Source organism: Tachypleus tridentatus, chromosome 7 (assembly GCF_004210375.1).
Source record: "Tachypleus tridentatus isolate NWPU-2018 chromosome 7, ASM421037v1, whole genome shotgun sequence".
NCBI classification, from domain to species: Eukaryota; Metazoa; Arthropoda; class Merostomata; order Xiphosura; family Limulidae; genus Tachypleus; species Tachypleus tridentatus.
The window spans coordinates 194,795,783-194,822,075 of record NC_134831.1 but is presented as its reverse complement, the minus strand read 5'-3'; the positions used below and the strand labels follow the sequence as shown (position 1 = coordinate 194,822,075).

Sequence of the window (26,293 nt, the reverse complement as noted above, 5' to 3'; positions counted from 1 at the left end):
GTTGTAATGGTAAATAGTTTCTTACCCAGGAAGGTTATCTTTCCAGTTTTTCGTAAGAAGCTGATAATTAGTCTGTCTTGTTGATTAGTCCTAGTTTCTTTTGTCGACTGTTCAAGATGGTTCCTTAAATTATCATTAAGAAAATTGAAGAAAAAGTATTATGCCTGGCATGGCCTAGCGCGTTAAGGCGTGCGCTTCGTAATCTGAGGGTCGCGGGTTCGCGCCCGAGTCGCGCTAAACATTCTCGCCTTCCCAGCCGTGGGAGCGTTATAATGTGACGGTCAATCCCACTATTCGTTGGTAAAAGAGTAGCCCAAGAGTTGGCGGTGGGTGGTGATGACTAGCTGCCTTCCCTCTAGTCTTACACTACTAAATTAGGAACGGCTAGCATAGATAGCCCTAGGGTAGCTTTGTGCGAAATTCCAAAACAAAGAAAAAGTTTTTACTTAGAAACCTAATCATCGAATATAATCCTAGCGTTATTACCACGTAAACATCCTATTACTATCCTAACATGTTGCTTAACCTTAACGTATTTAAATAAATCTTTGTTGTTGATTTTTTATGTCTGTTTTTCTTTTTATGTACAAAGCGAGCGCGAACCCGCGACCCTCGAATTACGAGTCACACGCCTTAAGCGCTTGGCCATGCCAGGCCCATGTATAAAGCTACGCAATGGGCTATAAGTGGTCTGTCCATCACTGATATTGAAACCCGGTTTGAAGTGTTGTAAGTCCGCAGACGTGTTGCTGTGAGACACGGGGCTTATATATTCAGTCCACCTTTTCTCACATTCACTTTCCAATTGCCTAATGACTGATTTAATTAATTTTTGGTCCTCCGTAATCTTCCTTTATAGAAGTCAGTTACTTAAATTGTGAATGTTTTATTCATTTTAACCTTTATTTATTCTTCGTGAGTCAACCTGGTCTTTCACTTGCAGACATGTTTTTGTTTTTCCTTTTCCTATAAGGAACATGTCTATCTTGAATATTTAATTTTTCTTAAAAAACATTTTTTTACAATCGATTGATCAGTATCTGTTACCCACAAGTTAATTATTGTAATACGTTTTTTGATTTGTAGTCCTGCTCATGATTGCCCTGCTGTAAAATGGGAATTTGGAGGAGATACGGTAGTTCTCGTTTGTGACACTTGATGGCGTTACCATTATGAGTTTATTTTTTTGTTCCTGCCAACATTACTTAATACCAGAGACCGGGTAATTACCGTCGTTTAAGTTAGCCCTAAAATCACTTACTGTATAAGTGCCTATAATAGTTGTAGCTGAGATGTTCAACGAGGAACGAAATTCAGTATTTGGACTTATTTACAGAAGTTGCTAAAATCCACGCTTGTGTGTTTTTGTTTTATTTTTCTTATAACAAAACCACATAAGTTATCTACTGTGTCCACCACGGAACCGAACGCCTGATTTTAGGCGTTGTAAATCCGTAGACTTACCGCTGTCCCAGCAGAGAACTACTAAAACCTTGGAACTAATAATACGTCTAGGTCGAAGTCTATTCATTGATATGCCACAATTTTCACAGAGAGTAAAACTCACAAAATACATAAATCAGTTATTAGCAATAGTGTGTCCTTGAATTTTATTACATATACTTACTTTTTCCAAACAATTAGCTAATTAGTACTTAAAGATTTTATCTGGTTAACACAAGAGGTTTCAGATTTTTTTTTATCTTAACAATTATTTATTAAACGCTAACCTTTCGTTTTTTGTGCTCAAATATAAATATTTGGTTCAGAAATAACCAGTTAGCAAATCATTAAAATCGTATTTTATTCTCGCAAAGTTCAGTGGTATGTTTGAAGGTTTATAATGCCAAAAATTATGTTTAGGTATCCGTAGTGGCTAGAGTACAGATACCCAACCGACTGTGTATCTTTTTGGTTTTACAACAAAGAAAAAAAACAATTTGTTTTTTGTTTTGGTTTTGAATTTCGCGGAAAGCTACACGAGGATTATCTGTTTTAGTCGTCTCTAATTTTGCAAGAGTAAAGGGAAGGCAGCTAGTCATCGCCACCCACCACCAGCTCTTGAGCTACTCTTTTACCAACGAATAGTGGGATTGACCGTGACATTATAACGTCCTCACTGCTGAAAGGGCGAGCATGTTTGGTGTGACGGGGATTCTGAAAAAAACAAACAAACGCGTATCAAGAAAGTTGATTTAGTGGGAGCGACACGGCTCCACTATGTGACACAAACGAAAACCACAAGTGTCAAGAGCAGGGGTTGGCAACTCCATGGCCACTGTAGCCAGCTCAAGTTCAGGAATCAATTTTTTCATCACTTATTTTTTATCGCAAATTTGATAATCAGCAATTGCACTGCCTCACGTCATCGCTAATGTCGCGCGCTTCATCACTGTCAGAGACTACTCATTTTGTAACGTCAGTCTGATTTAGATGTTTGCGGAGATGCCAACCGTTACGATTTTAGCGTAATCATTACGATTTTGGTGTATTCATTACGACTATACGCTCATACAGACAAATATTACGACTTGTTGCAACTCCTAAATTATTATATATTATATAGGCCTATACAATAAAGTGATAACTTGTTACCCCAGGGCTTGAAAGGGGTGAAAAGAAAACTTCTAGTGAGATACAAATAAATTTTGATAATAAATAAAAGACATAGTCCAAATGGCTACTTGCGATAATCATGTTTGTGCTTGAAATGATAAAAAATATTTGTATCTCCGACGTCTACCAATAGTTTGAGTGCGGTGCTTCTCCATACTGAGTACGTGGCGGAATCCATAGTTACGTCATCAGTGCTTGTCAGCCAATCAGCGCTCGCGTAGATGGGTATTTTTCGTTTTCTAAGCGGTATAGAAACACCAATGCGATCGTTCACAAGATGGAAAAAAAGCAGGCCTCGTTCACCAGATTGTCTTGTTTCTGGCAAATCTAAAAGGACTAAAACTGTGAATCAAAAATTTAGGAAAGAGTATACTGCAAAATATCCGGTCATTGCATCAAAAGTCAGTGACAGTCATGCGTTTTGTACAGTTTGTTACATCGATTTTTCTGTAATGCATGGAGGGATAAACGATTGTTCCAGACATACAAAATCGGCATCTCATCAACAAAAAGATGAGGAGAAGACAAAAACGATGCAGATAACGGAATTTATGAGTAAGAATTCAGAATATGAAACCACAAATGCAGAAGTAATGTTCACGCAATTCACTATTGCTTATAATTTAACCCTAGCTGTAGCCGATCATGCAGGACATCTATTCAGAAAAATGTTCCCAGACTCTGATATAGCGAAAAAATATGGCTGTGCTAGAACCAAAACTACAGCCATTGTACAAATGTTGGGTTGTGAAGATGATAAAATGATTTCAAGCATACTTATTAACAGTGTTTACAGTTTAGCCACAGATGGATCCACAGACATGGATGACTCGAAACTGTATCCAGTGGTTGTACGATATCTTCACCCTTTGCTTGGAAAAATTGTTTGTTCTCATTTGACAATGGTGGAATGAAAAGAAGCTTCAACGAGAGAGAATATTTTCAAGCTTTTGGACCACGAACTGACAAAGAGGAAAATTCCATGGGAAAACTGTCTTAGTTTTTCTTCAGACAATGCATCTGTTATGTCTGGTATAGGTAAAGGTGTGATGAAACACATCTCAAGACGACAGCCCAGCATTTACTTTATGGGCTGTGCCTGTCATCTCATGAATATTACTGCCCAGAAAGCTTCCAGAGAACTGCCTTGCCCAGTTTGTGATATATTGATAGATATCTACTATTTTCTGGACAAAAGTGCTAGCAGAAAGCAACATTTCAAAGAGTTTCAAGGATTGTATGACAAAGAAACAAGAAAAGTTCTACAACTTGTTAACACAAGATGGCTATCACTTGGGGTGTGCCTCAACAGAATATTGGATATGTGGAAGCCATTGAAGAAGTATTTTCACTGTGAAAAGGAAAAACTAGATTCAAAAAGATCTAAACGTGCAGCTCAGTCAGACAGCAAGACTTTAACAGTCACGATATCCTCTCAGCCACACAGGGACACACACAAGACACCCTCTCAGCCACACAGGGACACACTCAAGATATCCTCTTAACCACACAGGGACACACTCAAGATATTCTCTCAGCCACACAGGGACACAGCCAAGACACCCTCCCAGCCACACAGGGACACAATACAACAGTCTTCAGAAGCAGACAAAGAAACATTTGATATAACTCAATATATGTTTAGGCAGTCTGACCTTGAACTAAAGAAAAGACGATCAATGAAAAAAGAGAAGAAACGAAAGTTAGCAAGGAAGTAACCAAAAAGTTATGCGCAGAGCAAGTTAGATAAGTTAACAGTTTTCTTGGACAACAAAATGAACTTGTTATTTTGTCTTTTTCTTCAGTCTGCAATTTCTCTATTTGAGCAAGCCAATTTGATATTGCAAAGAGAAGAACCTTGCATACACATTATGCATAGAACTCTGATTACACAAGTTAAAAATATACTTGTTAGATACATCAAGCCAGAATATCTTGAAGGCAACATCACTGAACTTGACTACAACAATGAATCCTTACACAAATCTGATGAGGCAGTTTCTATTGGAAATGCTGCCAAGGAATACATTGTTAAATAAGAAAAGGACCTGGACCTGATCAGCTTCTACACCAGTGTCAAGAAATACTATATTGCAGCTACAAATTACATGATGAAGCATTTCCCTCTAAATGATGAACTTCTGATTCACACAGAGGTTGCTGATCCAAAACTGAAAGTCAGCAAATATTTCTCTTCTCCACGCTTCTTCACAGACAGGTATCCTGTCCTTGTTAATACATATAAGCACGACACTACTGACAAGTTGGAAGGGCAATATTTGAGCTATCAAATTGATACTTTCTCAGAAAATGTCCTTCAGTTGAATGTTGACAAGTTTTGAGTTCAGCTGTCTACAATTAAGGATAGAAATGGCAACCAGAAGCATGATATTCTGTGTAAAGTTATGCTTGGAATTTTTACAGTCTTCCATTCTAATGCTGACAGTGAAAGGATATTTAGTTTAGTGACTAAAAAGAAAAGCAAGTTCAGACCAAACTTGAGCACCTCAGTTTTGAGCAGTATTATAACACACAAGATGTGTATGCAGTCAAATGGACAATGTTGTTATAACTCCCAACCATCCAGAGACATTCTCATGAAAGCAAAGGCTGCAACAGCTGTAAAACTATTACAATAAGTGTCATAAACATGATATAAACTAGTCCTTACACAAAGGCTTTTTCTGCTTACTGTTTGTGCATGTTCAATGTTGTTTTACCAGTATGTTTGTTACTCTGAACTAAATAAAAGACATAATTTCAAAAGAAGTTTTTTAAATTTATTTATTAAATACACAAAACATAGTCATAAATGAGCAATTTATGGCAGTAATAAATAATAATAGTTATAATAATAATATAATAATAAACAGCTTAGAGACATTGGTCAGGCCAGTAGCCACAAATGATAAAGGGCTCTGTCTACAATCATTACGCTCAGTTATTTGAAATAGTTGGCATCTCTGTGTTTGTTATCCAGTGTGCGTTGTTTAACATGCGCTTGTAAACATATTTTAATAATGAAACTTTCAAGTGTTTAAATATAATTTGTTTTTAATCCCATAATATGGATAAGTGGATAACCTGAAAACGAAATAATCCAAATGATGGTGAACACTCAGAAAATAAAGACAGTTTAATTGATTCTGGTATTACTGTTGAAAAGAAAATGGTGCGTGACTGGAAAAACGTGAAACGAGAATTTAATTAAAGTTGGGAGTTGAAATTTGTAGTGATTGAAGTAAATAATAAGTCAGAGTGTCTTTTGTGTAACAAAATTTTTAGGAATAATAAAGGATATAACCTTAAGCAACACTTTAACAATTTTCACAATGAATTTAATGTAAAATTTCCAGTTGATACCAAAAATCGTATGAATGATATTAGTTGTCTGAAAGCACAACTTCATGAACAAAAGGGAAGCCTAAAAAGATTTTTATCATTGATAGAACTAGTTACATTAGCTAGCTATAAAGTAGCTTGGATTCTAGCTTAAAAACACAAATCATTTTCTGATGCTGAACTAGTTAAAGAAATATTGATTATGGTCATTGAAACTCTCTTGGAGAATTATGATTCAAAAATAAAAGATGATATTCTTCAAAAGATAAATACTTTGCAATTAAGTCGAAGAAAAAGTGTTCACAGAATGCTATATTTAGCAAAAACGTAGAAAATCAGTTGCTTGAGCAACTAAAAAACTGTTTGTATTTTTCTTTAACACTAGATGAGTTAACAGATGTTTGTGACACTGTACACTTAATATTTTGGGTTCGATATCTAACTTCAGATCTTGAAATGAGAGAAAAAATGTTTGGTCTTTGTAGATTACGAGATCGAACATGTGGAAAAAACGTCTTTGAAGAATTTCTTGAAATATCAAAAAAATTCAACCTGGATTTAAAAAAAAACTGGTTTCTATCACAACAGACGGTGCTCCCGCCATGACTGGGGCGAAATTTGGATTTGTTTCTCTTTTGAAGCAGCATTTAACTGAAAATAATGTGAAGCTCACGCTGCCATCTTTCCATTACATTTTGCATTAAGAAAATCTATGTGCTCAGATGTCTAAAAGTGATGAATTGAAAACTTTAATGGACACTGTTGTAAAAATTGTGAATTATATTAGAAGTGGAAGCTCTCTCATCCATCGACAGTTTGTTGAGTCTTTGAAGAAAAGCAGTACCTATACTTTTGTTCATCTTACTGATTTCGCAAATGTAAGATTGTTAAGTAGAGGAAAAGTCTTGGAACGATTTGCTTCCTTATTTCCTAAAATAAAAGAGTATCTTGTTGAAAAAGGTAAGATTGAAAATTTCCCTGATTTTGAAACTTTGTCATAGCAGTGTAATTTGGTACTTTCTGTGTGACATGATGGCTCACTTGAATAATTTGAATATGAAGCTTCAGGGAAGAGGAAAAATAATAAGCGAGCAATCACAGTCTATTCATGGATTTCAATTAAAGCTAAACTTCTTTGCGGAACAATTACAAAAGAATGATTTGACACATTTTGCAAAGTTGAATAGTTTTATAGAAAATAATAAGGACTATGACTTCACTTATGATAAAAATGATCTCTATGTAAACTGGATCAAAAATCTATCACGTTTCTCCGAATTTAAATATTTGAAACCGATATTTGAATTTTTGCATGATCCATTTCAATTTGGCTTAGAAAATTTCAGTGAGGAAATTACGTCTTTTTGTATTTGGATAAGTATGGATTTGAAGACAAGATGCTTACTCTGCAAAATGTAGAACAAAAAAAAAATGTAAACAAAAATGTTCTATCAGAGAGATGTGGCTCACTATTCTGGTAAATGAGAGTCTTCCAAATTTAAAGATAGCAATTTCAAAATTATTTTCCGTGTTTGGACCCACATGGGTGTGTGAGTCAACATTTTGTACCCTAGATTTTCTCAAGTCTAGATACATATCTCGGCTTACTGACATAAATTTAGAGGCAGAGCTAAGATGCTCCTTGAGCGTAGATATTAAACCAAATTTCACGAAACTTGTTGATGAACACTTCCATCAATTTTCACATTGAAGGTTAGTTGATATGCAATTATTTCGATTACACTAACATCTTTCAATATGTTTATAATAGTGTGGCCAACGTTCTAGAGCGTGGCATAAAACTTTTATTCTGTGCATACGCGAATATACAATTAGTGTGACATTTTCTGACTCAGTCTTCTATATTTTTTCCAATATAGTTAAATAATCGTTGAGTTTTAGACTGTATTTTTACTAATTATTTATGCAGGTTTCACCCATTATTTATTGTCACTTACTTTTTGCCATCACTACTTTAAAATTAATTGTTATACCGTATGATATTTAATTATTAAAAATAATACTCTCTTTTTTTTACCTGAATGAATGTGACCGAAAACTGTATTAAAATATATTTGTTTTCCAATAATATATATTTACATCAGTATTGTTGTTCTTGTTTTCACGCGATTAGAAGTTCAGAATACAACACACTATGAAATTTGTTCAAATTACAAAAGAAGTAAATACTTTTTAAAGTCTCCAAAGAAGGAAGAGATAAGTTGAACCGGACTCTTTAAGACCTATAAGATTTAAACATCGATGTTATTAAATTTCGCGCAAAGCTACACGAGGACTATCTGCGCTAGCTGTATCTAGTTTAGCAGTGTAAGACTAGATGGAAGGCAACTAGTCATCATCACCCCCCGCCAACTTTTGGGCTACTCTCTTACCAACGAATAGTGGGGATTGACCGTCACATTACAATGCCCCCCCACAGCTGAAAGGGCGAGCATGTTTGGTGTGACGGGGATTCGAACGCGCGACCTTCGGATTACGACTTGAGTGCCTTAACCATTTGGCCCTGCCAGGCCAGCCCATTGTGTAGCTTTGCGCTAAAACAATCAACCAAAAGAGATTTCAAATAATAGTTATTCAGATTACAGCTAAATACAAACATTTCACTTCTGCTGAAGGAAACCATTATTTTGTTTTGTAAATTTTGTTTAAGCATGCAAATAAAAAGTTGTCGAAACGAAATCTATAAAAGAAAAAGAACAATTAATATTCAAGCACATAAAATACAGTGTTAAGTAAATTAGTTTTAATTTTTTTAGTAAAAGGGTAAGGCATTTCTCACTAATAGTGTAACTGCATGAAATACAAATAAATTCTAAAATAATTTTTGATATACTAATAATGGTTTTGCGCATACGTACAATGTTGTTGTTTTAATTTCAAGTTCTGCCACTAAAGAATGCCCCCCCCGCTTGTACAGCGGTAAGTCTACGGACTTACAACGCTAAAATCAGGGGGTTCGATTCCCATCAGTGGGCTCAGTAGATAGCCCGATGTGGCTTTGGTATAAGAAAACACTCTCCTCCACCAGACAAACTGTGTTATGTATGTTGGATTTTACATATTTGTCGTTTGCGTGTTAAAAGATAAAGTGCCGTCTGCTGGAATCGGTTTTATAATAAATATATAATGTTTCTATAAAACAATGCGGTTTAATAAGATGCATATAAACCAACGGAACTATTAACAAATGGATAACATAGGAGAAATGGGGAATGATATATTATGATAGTCTGAGGAGGAAAATACATCTCTTAAATTATATTTTAAAATTTTAACTGCATAGTTTCTATATCGATAAATATAGTTTAAAAGTTTTAAAATCTAGACTTTTTTGCATAACAAAATGTTTAAATTAGCTTATTTAACTTTTGCTTGCGAACAATTTCGAGCAATGCACGTAATGCCATCTTGGAATGACGTAATTATAAGACAACTTGTACTGTTTATTGTCGAACTGCTCAACTATCTTCCTTTGTTGTGATTAATGTTAGATAAACGTAATTTTGTTGTATACGTAGCTATCGATAGATGGAGTGAGAGTGACTAAACTATTATATTCCAAGTCAGCAGATTTGACTAACCTTAATTCTACTGAAGATTAAAAATACCTCGAAAACGGATACTTCTTTAAACTACAAGTTTGGATGTTGGAAAAATTAGAATCTCAATTTAAGCCTACATTGTCTCTTTCTAATATGTTTTCTGGAAAGCACATTGAAAGTTGGTTTACAAGTCTTGTTGTAACATGTTAACAGCCCTCTGTTTAGTTCTTGTGGGATTTTCGATTTTTTTCGCCTGAAAGTCATGTAATAAATGCACTTGTGTCAAGTTTGTAAACTAAAAACATGAAAGTTGTTAAGTTGACTTCTGTATTTCTGTATTTGATAAACTCAAAAAAACAATTAAAGAACATGTGGTTTATAATTAAAACAGATTTACAGCGTGGTTTCGTTGGAGTTTGTTTCTAGTTGAGTACTGGCTGCACATTGGGTTATCTGTGCTCAGCCCATCGTGTTAAGCTGACATTATTTACCTTAATCAGGCGAAACCTTTTTCTTGCAACAAAACCTTGATCAGTAATATGATCGAACCGCCAACCCAAAAACCAAAATAAGGGTATTGTATGATGTCGTATTCCATTCAGAATATCTATATTGTTATAAAAGGAAACTCTGTATAGCATTGTACAGTTCTTATAACCTACTGGGTCGTCATTACATACGTAGTACTATGAAAGTAACGCACGGAAAATACCACTAGGTGCTTATATCAAAGTGCAGCCAAAAACTTGTTCGTTTTTGCAGATCATGGTATAATCTTGAAGTAAATAATGCCACTAGACCACTACTGCATCTCTGATGAATAGTCGTTCTGACCACACATGGACGTTTTGTTTGTTTGTTTTTTCATAGTATGCCATGTGAGGATGTATTGTATGTGAAACCTGGCCCAAGTTTTAAACACACATAAACTAATTTGATAGTTTGATGAAAATAATAATAATAATTTATGGCACACTCTCGACACCAGCTGACAGATGTTTCATTAAGGTTTTGGAAAGGGTGTTCAGTGTCAGAGTAATATATGATTCTTAGCAATAGAAAGATATAGTATTAATTAATACACATTTTACTGTTTTACTCTACTGGTCAAATTGTTTATTGAATAAAAAATAAAATAAAAGAACTCGAGAAATGTACACAGTTGTATTCGGTAATTAAAATTTGTATCTTACTTTACGTTTCACTGCTTATTGTCATGAACAACTTGTAGCGTTAAAATGGATTTGAAAGTACAGTGGAGCCTAAGAAATGGGCATAGGTAACGATTATCCTTTAATTATTTAATTCAAAAACAGCTATATTAGCAAACAGCATCTTATTTACTCTTCAAGACTTGAGCGTAATTTCTGTAACGTAATTAATTTAACACTCGTGTTTAATACTGTTTTCGGTCTAAGACCTACGCCCAACCCTCTGTAACGTTATGTGAGTGATTTAAATTCTTTATTATTACTATCTGTAAATAAGACCTACAACCAATCCTCTGTAACGTTATGTGAGTGATTTAAATTCTTTAGTATTACTATCTGTAAATATGACCTAAACCCAATCCTCTGTAACGTTACGTGAGTGATTTAAATTCTTTATTATTACTATCTGTAAATAAGACCTACACCCAATCCTCTGTAACGTTACGTGAGTGATTTAAATTCTTTAGTATCACTATCTGTAAATAAGACCTACACCCAATCCTCTGTAACGTTACGTGAGTGATTTAAATTCTTTAGTATCACTATCTGTAAATAAGACCTACACCTAATCCTCTGTAACGTTACGTGAGTGATTTAAACTCTTTGTTTAACATTACTGTCTGTTCTTTAGTTCGTTATTTTCAATCAGTGAAACACTGCGTTAGTTTTCTTCACGCAGATCTTTTTATATTCTAAAATTATATATTAAAAATGTTTAAGCCTAATTATTGAACTGTAGTTAATGCTTATTTATCAACTTTAACATACGTGTAATCTACTCTTATCCATGTATATATTTGTCAGATTATTTAATAAAATAACAACTAACAAATGCATGTTTTGTTTCCGTAGGTCTGCTGGAGGTCATTCAGTGAACTAAGTCTTCTTTTTAACACTGAACGCCCCCCGCTAGTACAGCGGTATGTCTCCGGATTTACAAAGCTAAAATCAGGGGTTCGATTCCCCTCGGTGGGCTGAGCAGATAACCCTTTGTGGCTTTGCTATAAGAAAAACACCCAACACCCTTTTAACACTGAAAGTAGTAATATTACATATATGAGAATGCTATGTATAAAACTTCGCATGATTGTAATGTGTACATTATTTTTAAATATATGTAAATATTATATTTTCTTCATAAAGTATCTAAAATTGATAACAAGTGCCAAGTTGAGAAAACTCTGTTAGACTTTGATGTATATAGACTGTTAATTCTTTCCTTCAGAAATAAGCCCTTACAATTATATTCGCTTAATATCTCACCGTTAATATTTGGTAGACGATACTAGTTTATTACAATAGCGAAACGGCTAGATTCCGTTGTATTGTTTTATTACAGTTTTATGTAAGGATATTATCTGTATGATATTCTGAACAGATATAAATGTGACAGGTTAAAAGAATAAGCCCTAACGTGGTTTGTTTGAAGATATTTACGACACGCTGTTTGAGAAACCTGGGGAAAACGACCAATTTATTAAATGAGCTAAATATGTCGAGGAAGTTTATGAAACGTAAAAGTCGACCAGCAAAAGTTTTGGCTATTGTGGCGCTGATTTATCGGTGGCCATCTTTATTTGTTAAAGGTAAATAATAAGATAAAAGCCGCGAACAGTCTCTGAAGATATTGCATCACATTAGACGCGATGAATATCTCAACGTTTATGACGTCGAGTTTTCGTAAAGTCTGTCCAACAATGATGGCGGACAGAGTTATAGCGAACATCGCATAAATATGGATATGACTATTGCAGAAGAGCAATAAAAGTATCTGGATGAAGTTTCACAGCGTATTGAAGTCTAAACCTCAGACTAAATGACAATTTTCTTTTATAGCTCTCCCCATCAAATATGAATTAACCGTCATATGGATCTAATAGTGGCAATTGTGCACGGTTGTGTGTGCGTTATGTGTAGCGAACTTTTGTCAAACTGGTCACTTAGCAACAGAGCTATTAATACAGGGTGTTAATTAGTAAACTTTGTAGTATAAACCTACAAATGAAAGTTTTTACTACAATTGAAGCTTTAGACACGTAAATAATGAAAGCTAATAGCTATTTGATTATTTCCGTATTAGTTCAACGTAAGTCATATTAACAGAAATGATGCAAAAATATAGCTTAATCATTTTCACAGTAATATACCGTGAATCTTCGTTTGAAATGATTGCCCTCTATCTCGATTAAGTGAAATTTTTTGACGCTCTCTCTCTCGGGATTTAGGTAATTGTGTATCCTGGAGGGTCAGATGTGCTTTGACCTCTTCCTTCTTTCTTTACTTTCATGATCATGCGGTGTAGGTTGGTATGGCTACTGCTTTAGGGTCAGAGTGATCTCAGTTTACTCCGACCCTTTTCAGGGCAGTGTCCACGTACTAATTTCTTACATTTATAAATAGTATTTGCCATATCAGTAGGAAATCTAGTTCGACATTGGCCTTTTTTTCTCCTCCCTTTTATATATATGTAATTTATTTATTTTTTCTGTTAAAAAGATGTATATTGATCGGGGAAAGATGTTTAGGACTATCTTCATCATGTATGCGGTACCTATCTAGTTCGCATAATAATTCATTTTTCCTCCAATTTTTATCAAAATACGTTATTGTACTATATAGGAGTCTAACTGGTATGGTTGGTATGCTTGAATGTTTGTGTATGAATTTTGATGATGTGGTTCTGGGAACTCTATATGCTGTTGTGAGGTGTGTATTTTACATTGTAGCTTGGTTTAAATTGTTTTGTCACTTACAGTTATCCAAGCTGGAGCTGCATAGTCGATTACTGGTCTAATGTATGTTTTGTATATTTTTGATATATTGTCTGTTGAAACTACACTATTCTTGCCAGTTAGACTCCTGACATAGTTGGTTCTTCGCCAGACTTTAGTTTTAATTTCATTTAAGTGGTTAATCCAAGTTAATTTTGAGTCATTGGTTAGACCTAGAAATTTTGCCGATCTAGCAGTCTGAAGTAGTATTCCATTCATATATATTTCAGGTTGTAGTTTTTTGTGCTTTGTCAGTTTGGTAAATACGACTAATTGTGTTTTTGCTGTAATTATATTTATTCTGTATTTTTGGCAGTATTCACTTATTTTGTTTAATTGTGGTTGTATGTTTGTAGCTGCTATTGCTAGCGTTGGAACACTTTTCTAGACTGCCACATCATCAGCGAACTATTTTTTGACAGTCAATATCTTACGATTTGTTTAAATTTCGTGCAAAAATACACGAGGGCTATCTGCGCTAGCCACCCTTAATTTAACAGTTTAAGACTAGAGAGAAGACGACTAGTTATCATCACTCACTCTTTTACCAAAGAATAGTGGGATTGAACGTACTTTTATAACGTCCCTATGGCTGAAAAGGCGAGCATCTTTGGTAGGACGAGGATTTGAACTCGCGACCCCCAGATTACCAGGTCATTATTTTACGGTCAAGTAGTAAATTTTGGAGTATACTCTCAATCATATATGCCACTTGTATGAAGAAATACATTATATAAATTGTTTTAACAACGTGATTTTACTTAGAAATGAAAACATACTGAGAAAATTGATACACATGTGAACATCCTCATACCTTGAATTAAATATTTTACAATATTTTTTCAACAATAACAACCTATAGGCAATTACTTTAAAAACTACTTTCTTATGTGATAATTAGACTCGTAACAAGACATTTGGTAAGGTTTTTGAATTTTTAAAAAAATCAATCTCTGGAATAGAGTAATATCAATATGTCTTATAAATTCCATGCTGATGTTGGTTTTAATGGTAAAGTGAACAAGGAATGAAAACAAACTAGACTTTTATTTTATCAAACTCTCTTTGTTAACCTGAAGATGACCTAAGAAGGTCGAAACGATGTTCTGTAATTTATTTTGATTAAAGTTTTAATACCCATACAATCCATTTTTAGAATACACTTTTAGTTTTAATTACTTACTACTCGTTAATAAATATTTTAAGACAAAAATGTATTATTTATGTAGAAAAGAAGTGAAGCTTTCGATTTAGACTAAATCTGAAAACGGGTTTTTTTTTTTTTTTTTTTTTTAATATCGGTTACCTATTTAAGGATCAATACCTTAAACGAAAGTTGAACCGCGCCATCTGGTTTCTAGTTTGATAGTTCTTACCGGAACTGCCCATTTAACTGTACACCTTATGACGTGTTAGGGAGTTCATAGGTTACAATTAGGAATATACTTTGTTTTTTTATTTCTTTATACTGACATGACTTCACACTCGAACTCCAATGTACCGTTTACGCTGCAGTGTGAATTACTTCAAATAAATGGTTGCATAGTTTAAGAACCGTGTAAGTTGTAATGTGACAGATGAAAATAATACAGGAAAATGAGTTATATTCAGACACTTGAAATTATTTACAATGAGAATATCTAGAATTATTTTTAATTAGACTCAATATTTTTATCAAATTTTATAAAATAGTAATATATATCAATGATAGATGACTTATTGATCTTAAAATACTCTTATGAACTGAGACAATTAATTCAAAGAAGGAACTGTTAATACATGGGTTTAACTGTAAATCATTGTAAATGTAATACAGAACTGATAATGACAGTGTGTAGTAAAATTTACAAATACTTGAACTTCAAAATCTTACAGTTCCGTTTCTTACAGGGATAGCTTTGAATCTTTGAAAAAATTGAATGTTTTTAAGGCATAGTGAAACTTGCCTTCTTGAAAAAAGTATTTGTTCTTACAACTTGTTTGATATGTTTTTCTGCTCATCATGCTGGTATTTTACACTCCTCACGAGCAAAAATACAAGGGATGCTAGGACATTGTTGGAGTATATAACAAGAAGAATTGATTTGTTCTGAATTTCGCGCAAAGCTACTCTAGGACTATCTGCACTAGCCGTCCCTACTTTAACAGTGTAAGACTAGAGGGAAGGCAGCTAGTCATTACAACCCACCGTAAACTTTTGGGCTACTCTTTTACCAACGAATAATGGGATTGGAATCGACACATTATAACGCCCTCAGGACTGAAAGAGCGAGCATGTGTGGTGTGACGAGAATTCTAACCTGCGACCCTCGTATTACGAGTCGAGTATCTTAACCACCTGGCCATGCTGGGCACATAACATGAAACATTGCTGTGAACGTATTACGTTTTACAGCTGTTGATAACATATTTTACGTAATTATTATTGAATTATCGTGTTGTTGTCACTAGATCTGGTGAATTTTTGGGATGGTAAACTTCGGGACAGGTAACTAATACTGGGAGAAAAATAACGACGAAAACTTATTGCAATCTATAATAAAGATGTTTATTTAACCAGAACTAGAAACGACGTCCGTTCTGTTAGCTATTGTACATATAAACAATGAGTGTGTTAAAGATGTATACATACAAAGGCTCTTTATACAGCTTACTTGAGCTGCAACAGTAGTTTGTCAATCCTGCCGTCTAGAGCGCTGCGATTAGTCTGATTATTACGTTATGGTGGTGTTAAGTGGACTATCTTTGCAATATTGGGTCTTTTATAAAGTCATGAGCTGAATTGAAGTTATTACTCAGACTTGTAGTCCGTACATAACAGTATCTTCCCAGTGTAGGGAACAGAAACAAAATAAATGAGTGTAGGAGATTTAGTTATACATAGACTTGCAAGACCATTGACTGACAAGGATGTATCTAATAAACTATAACTCGTTAGGGAAGTTTGAAGTTCAGCCTAAAGCTACGCGATATATGGAAACCCGATTTATAGCGTTGTAAGACTTCAGACATGACGCTGCGCCACTGTGAAGAAGGGAGAGCGGTCCAGTACATACAGTTCACTTGTAGTTGTTGCATTCTGAGTGTTTACGGAAGAAAGCTTTCAACCAGATGGTACGTCTTCGTGTGAATGTTGTGACGTAAACGTGGAGTTTCATTACTCAGAGATTATAAACACCTGGTGTGTTGCACTATTATCATAAAAAAAAAAAAAACGTTCGCCAACAGAGCGTTACTTATATATACCTGGGTGGAAATTCACTAAAACAATAGTTAATACATTTTATCCTAAACACTGAAATCTAACATACGAAGATTCTTGTCCCAACACTTTAATTAAAACTGCTATTAGTAAATCGTCACAAGTTAAAGAAATTTATTCCCATCTAGGAAAATCCAGCTAAATAGTCTATATATTAATACATATAAATGGGCCCCATATAACTATTCATGATAAAAGCACAAGGCAGCAGTGAAAAACAATCGATGAGCTGCATATTAAATGTGCCCTAATTTAAGATTGCATTATTAATCTCATTCTTGAAAAAGCAAAATGAAAAAACTTTTGACTTTGAGTATTATTTATTTTTATCCGTTCCCCCTTTTCTTCCAGTTAGACGAATATCATAACTCTTGAAAATGTTTTGATCATTTGAAAGCAAGTTCTTTAATTTCCGGACATTAATAATAATATGACGTCACGAACATTTTAAAAACATGACACATTTTATCTCTTCTTCCCTCCCTTGTAATGCTGCAGTGCATCTATACTAGCAGACTGAAATTAATTTAGATCACATGGCACAGCTGGCGAGAATTTGTGCAAGCAAAGCAGCGCTTGCGCCAATAGAAGGCGTGTACGTTGCTGGTTGGTGTGCGTATTTTATTGCTAGTAGCAGAATGACAAGCAAGACGGGTACTTGGGATAATGCCTAATGTAGAAATTCAGTACTATAATCTGCTTTATTGTGTTTTGGAATTAGAGTTCAAGTTTTCTCTGAAGTTTAACAAATATGCGGTTTAACTTTCGTGCAGGTAAGAATCTCCGAAGAAACGTGTTGCAGTTATACTTTATACGGTAGTTTGTACCGCCTTTTCTCATCCCAGAGTCTGGTTGGTGTTCTGCAATACACTTTCGCTAATTTACTGCAGATTGGTTTCACTTACGCCTATATGTTTTCCTGAGAGCTTCAGGTTTTCGTTGGATAACCTTACCGACAACCTGGTATTTTGTCGACGTTTTCTGACTGAGAGTAGCACGTGGAAACAACTGCTTAATCAACACCTTGAGGTAATACTATTAAATTTCTTGCATGAAAGTTTCGGTATCTGAGAAGATTGAGGTGACAGAATTATGGAAACAAAAAGAATGTTTGTTAAATCCGGTAGCTTGTTGTTTTTTGTACGAATAAACTTCAATCAAAACTTCACGTATAAAGTCGTGAAACAATTCGTGACTTCATTCCCACGTATAAAGTCGTGAAACAATTCGTGATGACGAGAAAACCCACTGTAGAGAAAATTATATATTTAAAAACGGCTGATACGGGTAGAGAAACAACATTATAACGTTACATCCATTGTTATATTAGTTTGTATCATAGTTAAAAAAAACAACAACTCATATTTACCCATTTACTACAATCAAGTTAAATTTGTTTTTGTTTGGCTGTAATTTCGTGTGCGCCGGAGCAGGCTGTAGATTGGGTAAAAGCCTACCCAACATTTTTTTCACAGCAACTGTAGGAGTTTTTTAAACTTTTAACCTACACTTCAGACATTTTCTTGGAATATAAATATATTTATAGCAGTACGTATAAATTACCGTAAGAATGCATAATAAAATACTTTAAATGAATCGTAGTAAAATTAGCACAAAACTGAATCTCTGAACACCGGCCCTTTTTCATGTAAAAGCGTTCTTTTCACACTATTCAGTTACCTGACCTATTCAAAACTGTGTTCTCTATCCTTGGATTTCTCTATAGTAACTAAAGCATTGAATAATATATTGCTAGAAAGGTTATTACCTCTATTTATAATGAAAAGACAATCTTAATTTATTGACCGCTTCGATTGCAGCACCGGTTTCAGACCGCCATGTTATAGACCTTGGCCTTCCGTTGCAATAGCGATTTTAAACTCACGTGCCACAGGCCTAACTCTGAAGGTATAATTTCCTAGTAACAATTTTAGGTGGGAGTTTTATACATATTATAATATACAAAAAGAATGTGCGATTAACATATCTTGGTGTGTATATGCACTTCCATTCTTAATGATGTACTATTTACTCACTTCTCATATATGCTAGGTGAAAACATCTTCAGTTTTGCTTGTGGTATACAGTGATGTCGAGAAAACCCACTTGTAGAGAAATATACATGTAAAATCGGCTCGTTTGGGTTGACAAAACATTTTACGTAGAAGAGCGAACAACGTTTCGACCTTCTTCGGCCATCGTCAGGTTCACAAAGAAAGAGGTAACTGACCGGAAGCTGACCACATGTTTGGAAGGGGTTGTGTAACTGAGTGGCGGAATGAAGAGGGCGGTGTTAGATGTTTGAATATATAATTTTATATTTATTTTATTATATTAATATAGGTATAAAGGTGTTCCTTTGTATTGGTTTATTTTGGGTTTAAGTTGTTGTATAAGTAAGGCTTCTTTAATTTTGCGTTTGTTTATGTTTGTTTCTTTATTTAGTATTTGAGTGTTTTCTATGGTTATGTTGTGTTTATTTGACTTGCAGTGTTCGAAAACGTGTGAAGGTGACTTTGTGTTCTTTGAATCTGGTTTCCATTTTTCTACTTGTTTCTCCAATATAGAAATTCGTGGCAGTTATCAAAGTGTATTTTATAAATAATGTTGGTGTGGTGTTTGTCAGTGTAGTTTTTACATAGTACAGACCTCAGTTTTGTGCCTGGTTTTTGAATAAATTTGGTATTAACTGGAATGTCATATTTTGTTACTAATTTTTGCCAAATGTTGGTTATTTGTTTGCTGATGTCAGGAATATATGGTATACAGCAGTATATGGTTTCGTGGTTTTTTGATTCGTGAGCTGTATTTACTTTAGTTGGTTGATTTTGCTTTCTGTCTAGGTGTGTGCGTGTTATGTTTTCTACGGTTTGTGAAGGAAACTTATTGATGTTGATGAAGTATTGTTTTATTTTGTCTAATTCATTGTTAATTTTATCTGGTGAGCATAGTTTTATGGCTGTGTTTATTTGGTTTCTTAGTATGTTGAATTTTTGTTTTGTTTCATGTGCTGAGTCCCAAGGAATGTATAGTCCAGTATGGGTGATTTTTTGGTGAATTTCTGTTTTAAATTGTGTATTGGTTCTTGTAATTTTGAGGTTAAGAAATGATATTTGATTGCTTTCTTCTTGTTTACATGTGAAGTTGATGTTGGGATGTATAGTGTTAATGTGATTGAAAAAATTAAGTGTGTTCTGTAGATGTGAATTCTGCAATCATGTCATCTACACATCTGTACCAGTATAGTGGTGGATGTAATGCTGTGTTAATTGCTTGTGTTTCAACTTGTGTCATAAAAATATTGACTAGAACTGGTGATACTGGTTTGCCCATGCTTAGGCCATTTGTTTGTATATAGTTGTGGTTGTTGAACATGAAGTTTGTCTTCATCGTGGTGAATTCTATGAGAGTTGCTAATTGGTTGCTGGGAATGTCTATAGATGGGTTAGAGTCTCGGATATAGAGTTCTAATGCTATCTTGCAGGCTTCAGTGGTTGGAACTTCTGTAAATAGGGATATAACATCGAAACTGGCCATTAAGGCTTTATGATTAAGTTGATTTAGATTAGACTTGAAATTAAAAGAGTCTTTGATGAATGAGCTGGCTGATGTTACATATTTGGAGAATGCCCATGCTATGTATTTACCAAGATTGTATTTAAACGATTCATATGTGGACATTATTGGTCGTAATGGACAATCTGGTTTATGAGGTTTGGGGATGCCGTATATTTGTGGTGTGCGTGAGTCGGTTTTACGTAGGTAGGAATAAAGTGTTTGTGAAATTGTGTTGGCTTTTTTCATTTGTAGTAGTAATTTGTTCAGTTGTGTCTCGTGTGTCTTTGTTGGATTTGTGTTTATTTTTTTAAATTTGTTCGTGTCTGATAGGATGTTCTTCAATTTTTGGATGTATTCATTCGTGTTCATTATGACTATAGAGTTACCTTTATCTGCTTTTAGAATTTTTATGTTTTTGTCTTGTTTTAGGTTTTTAATGGAATTAATGTCTCTTTTTGTAAGGTTGTTTTTTAGTTTTCTGTTTTGAGAAATTTTGTTGATGGTTTTGTGAGAAAATTCTTTGAAAAAATCGTTTAAGATGTTGTTTTTAGGTGTTTCTGGGAAATATAAATATTTAATTTTACCTGGGAAGTTTGGCTGTTGGATGTAAATAAAATTATCTAAGTTGTCTTCTTTCTGTTGATTGTTTTTGGTTGTTTCCTTGATTTTGTTCTCTGTAGAAAGTATCACAAGTCTCCTGGCTAGGTCTTCTAAACATGTTTTGATTTCTATGGTTGGAATGTACCTAGGTGCTATTGCGAAGTTGAGTCCTTTGTTAAGTAGATGTATCTCGTCTGTGTTTAATTGTCGGTCGGATCTGTTAATTATGAGGTCAGTCAACGGTTTGTCGTTTTGGTGTCTTTTCTGTTGTTTGTATCTTAGTTTTTCTAGTTTTTTGTTGTAACAGATCTTTTTGTCTCTGTTGTTCTTGGTATTGATTTGGTTTGTGTTTCGTTGTATAAGTCGGTAAATCTTTGGTTTATTTCTCAACTGATAGAGAATGTTTCAATTCAATTGCATTAGCAAGTTGAACAGGGGTCATATATTTCATTTGTAACTTTAACAAACTTTGCTATAGTTTTAAATCTTGATGAAGTTTCTTCATAAACAACATTTGCAATTTACTTTCCATCTACAAAAAATACATTTTGAGGTGATCCCACTGTTGAACACCGTACATCTTGCTGACCATGAGAAAAGCATGGTTGTTTGAGAAACATTCCAGCAACTTTCGTACTTTACCTTGAATCTCTCTAGAATATTCGGTATAGTCTAAAGCAGTGGTTCTTAACCTGTTTCATCGTCTTACCCCCTGAGACTCTCCAGGGTATTACCGTGACCCCTATAATAATTTTTGTAATGGTGAACTTTGCGTAAAGGTAGAATAAAACAATACTATATAAAGATCCTAATTTATTGAAAACGTTACAAATAAGTGACCTTGAGAAATGCTACAAGTGCTAAACAAATACAAAATCCATGGAATTACTGAACATCATACAAAACCAACTTATTCACTCAGTGTTAGGGTTCATATAATACATGTTATTGTTGGTATTATATATATATATATATATATATATATATATATATATATATATATATATAAAATGAGAAAACACACTAAATACGATGGAAACTTTGATATTTAAATTCTAAGTTCGATGTATTAATATTATATAGTTAAAAATTTAGGCAATTCAAAACGTTGTAATATATGGAACTTTTTACTCAAAATTAGACAGGTGGTTGCGCAACAAGCATCTCGACACGGTTCAACTGCCGCACTTCAGCGTGTTTCTCATTGGTGGGCAGTTACAGGCACTTGCCACAAAAACTACAAACTGCTCCGTGATTTTCTCAATAATTCTCAAACCTTCTGTAACCCCCGAGAAACTTCAAACGACCCCCAAGTTAAGAACCACTGGTTTAAATCGTCATCCTGTTAAGATTGTTTAAGATTGACTCGATAAGTTTGGTGTAGTTAACAAACAGCTTTTACAAAGTAGAAAAGGGGGTTAAGTTCAGTTTTGACCACTTATGACATTCCTCATAGTTCCTAGTGTTTACATGTAGTGTGGATGAGATTTGTCTAAAACGCTCTGAGGAGTTATGGTGCAAACAAACGCACAGTTCGTCTTTATATATACTTTTCAAAACAAGAGACGAAAAAGGGATATTTTTGTTATTTTAAAGATAAATATATGTAATAACATTACAAGCTCAGAGTATGTGATGTTACACGAGTTAAGGCACTGATTGTCAGATCAAAATGACAATAAAAGTTGTGCACTATGAAAACTGAGGAAAACATCGGATTTTTCGCCAAAACGCATGCGTGTCCAATAAATTTGTTTCAGAAATCTGCAAGTGCAACATGTGCAAAATCCCTATAAAAGTGACGGGTTCTCGGTTTTCATAGCTCAGTGTTAAGCCACCGACACGCAATACAGTTACGCCAAGACTGACTGAAGCACAATGCCATTGGTCGTTGGAAGCAGGCGCATATCGATCTGATGTTGCCAGAGCTGTGAATGCCCACCCAAGCACCATCACAAGGATATGGAATCGTCACCAACAACATGGATCAACTCGTGACCGTCCACAATCTGGCAGACCTCGTGTGACCACGCCAGCACAAGATTGCAACATCCGGTTACATCACCTTCAGGATAGGACCACCACTGCGACGTCTACTGCCTCAACCATACCAGGGCTGCGTAGGATTTCCGATCAGACCGTACGCAACCGTCTACGAGATGCAGGAATCTGACCTCGATGTCCAGTCAGAGGCGTCATCCTCACCCAGCAACATCGTCAAGCACGGCTGCAGTGGACTCGGGCACATCGGGTATGGCCTTATCGACGATGGAGGCATGTTTGGTTCAGCGATGAATCACGTTTTATGCTTCGTAAGCAGGATGGAAGGACCCGTGTTTACCGTCGCCGAGGTGAACGTTTTGCAGCAAACTGTATGCAGGATGTTGACAGATTTGGTGGTGGCAGCGTCATGATGTGGGCTGCCATCGCCTACAGTGCCAGAACAGACCTTTTGCACATTCGAGGGAATCTTACGGCTCAACGATACGTCGACGAGATTCTTAGGTCCCATGTGCAACCCATCATGGTGAACGTCAACGACGTTTTTCAACATGACAACGCCCGTCCACACACAGCCCGACTCACCACTGTCTTCTTGAGACACCACAACATCAACGTAATTCCCTGGCCATCCAGATCACCAGATTAAAACCCCATCGAACATCTTTGGGGAGAGTTGGACCGACGTCTGCGACGGCGACAACCTCAAAAGCAGACTCTACCTCAGCTTGCAGCAGCTTTGCAGGCTGAGTGGACAGCCATTCCACAGGATGTGATTCTTCATCTCATCGCTTCCATGGGCGGGAGATGCCAAGCAGTTATTGATGCTCACAGGGGGCATACTCGTTATTGACGTTGAGTGACGTTAAACTTCACCTAGTGAGTGTGGATTTCGCCTTTGCAGACTTTGGATGTTCATCAGTGAATGTGCAAAGTTTCACACATGTCATACAGAACTACCCGGAATAAACTTGTTAACAATTTGTCTCATATTTTGCCTTTTGCGTTTCTTTTTTTGAAGATAGATAGATAGATAGATAGATACCATACATATTTATTTTAAACGTTGATCACCAAAAAGTGCTCACGCGCTGGTTTACCACTAGAGGAACAAACTGTAATAACAGTTACTCAAAGGGTTGCTAACTAACTTCTGTTAAATCAACAGCGGAAATGACTAACAGTTATACGTGACAAAGTGGGATCGAATTAAGCGGCATATAACGGTTCGAACCTTGTAACTTTCCAACTCTAACGGTAATACCACACACGACCGCTTATGGAATTTCCCGCCGAAGATATATACTTAAATTATACTACAATCATTATTCCGAGCACACGATTTAAATTCCATATTTGTAGTTTAACACATTTTGTAGGGGAGACGAAATGACAACATTATATCTCTGTAGTTTCACGCGTTCTGTAGGGGACAGGAATTGAATACGTATGATGTCACATAGGTTAATATCTAAGTATTATTATATCTTCAAGTGCAATCATGCTAGCTTAGGTTAAACCGATTGCCAGTTCAAGAAACTCTGGTTATTATCGAGAAATAACATTCTATAAATACTTTTATAATACTAAATTTTTACACCGTCTATTTACAACTGTTATTTTACTGTTAAAAAGGTGCGCATCAATGCCGGACTTGAAATGCTAAAAGTCGGAACGTGGACCGTGCCTTCAGCTGTTTTGAGTCACAGCGTAGGGTTCCATTCGTTCAGTGCACCCCTCGGTGGGTGTACCTGTACATGGTGAGAGGACTCCCTAGAGAAGGTTCTGTTCTTTCAGTTTACCTCCAGTGGGATCTTAACATCCACCTACGTATTTGCCGTTCGTGGTGACCCGTGAAGTGGAGGAGAGGATCCTGGTGGTTGAGGGATCCAACCCTAATACACCACTTGGCCTTGAATTTGTGTAGACAGGCGGCCTTGGGGTGGCCCCTAGGGTCAATCGGCTGGTCCACATGGGTTAGGGTCAACCAAGTACCAGTGTTGGATGTTCTCAACAGTGGTTGTGTTTTTCTTCCTCGGTAGGACATGCTTTTTTCAAAACAGACGATCTGCTGTTGCTCCTTTTGATCTTCGTATCCTGGCACAATTGGATGAATTGGGTCTGTCCTTGGATAACATTGTTGTATCAACTGGTCAACCCATCCCACCATGGCTTATTACATTCCCCATTTGTGACCTATCGTTAAGTCATTTGAGAAAAGCAGATATTCTCGATTGGAAATACTGTCTGTTATTTGCTGAACATCTTTCAAACCCTCCTTCCATTCCTATTTATACAAATAGTTCGAAATCAGGTGACTCTATGGGCTTTGCTATGCTTTGTTGTGGTTTGATTGTTACGCACAGAATCCCCCTCTACAGCTTTTGTGTTCTCTGTTGAACTATATGCTATTTCTCTTGCCATGGATCACATAGAAGCTAAGCAGTACTTAAACTGCACTAGTTATACCGACTCGCTTTGTTCCCTACTGGCCCTGGAATCGCTTCACGACAGTTTTCGCCCTGTTCTCACTGATATTCAAAACCGATTGGCTCATTTCTCTTTTAACAACTAGTTCTATCCAGTTCTTCTGGATACCAGGCCACGTTGGTATTCACGAGAACGAGCTCGCTGACAGCGCAGCTAAATCTGTCTGCTCTGGTGCTATCACTGCTGTGCCTGTTCGATACATGGACTATGGTCCTGTATTCAAGGCTCGGCTCCGTGCTAGCTGGCAGTAGACTTGGAGTGAGCAATGTGAAACAAGCTTTTTGAGATAACACTTTCTGTTGAACTTTGGCCATATTTCTTCCGTAAGGATCGGAAAGAGGAAGTTTTCCTAACTAAACCACACATTAGTCACAGTTTTTTTTAAATCGTAGTTTTCTTTCTTTTGGGACTGATGAGCCAGTGTGTGTAGTGTTACACTCAGGTTACAGTAAACCACATTCTGCTGTCTTGCCGTCGTTGAGACTCGTAACGTTGGACAGTGCCATTGGCGGTAGTGACATTGTCCACCTTGTAAATGTTTTTAGTTTTTCAAAGGTCATTGAATCCTTTTACGCTTTTTAAGCTTTTAATTTATAAATTGGACCATATTTTTTAAATATGTAAATCGTGTTTGCTTGATCATGGACTGTCTCGTCATATGACTTTAACTACAATACTGTTAAAGCAGCACGTATTTTTTTCTTCAACCTTCATGTATATAAGTACATTTTAAGTCTTTTAACTACGTTTAGATCCAAACGAATAAGGGTTTTGTAGTGTCTTCTTACCTTACGAGGACCATTACTGTTGTTTTTTGTAGTTTTCTTTGTAATGACTATTCAAATAAAACTGAACGTTGTTTTGAAATACGTGTATGTT

The 26,293-nt window shown here is 35.5% G+C and overlaps 1 protein-coding gene across 7 annotated transcripts in view; it reads left to right on the top strand.

The window, feature by feature from the left end:
* Positions 1 to 26,293, top strand: part of LOC143257623 (protein still life, isoform SIF type 1-like) — a 297,368-nt gene that overhangs the window by 42,104 nt on the left and 228,971 nt on the right. For 6 of the 7 annotated variants that reach the window (XM_076516638.1, XM_076516637.1, XM_076516634.1 and 3 more), the window contains exon 1: positions 17,306 to 17,794. The exons of the other annotated variant lie outside the window; for it this stretch is intronic. The gene's annotated coding sequence lies outside the window, so the exon portion shown is untranslated. Of the gene's footprint in view, positions 1 to 17,305; positions 17,795 to 26,293 lie in introns of those variants that run through there. 7 annotated transcript variants of the gene reach the window in all.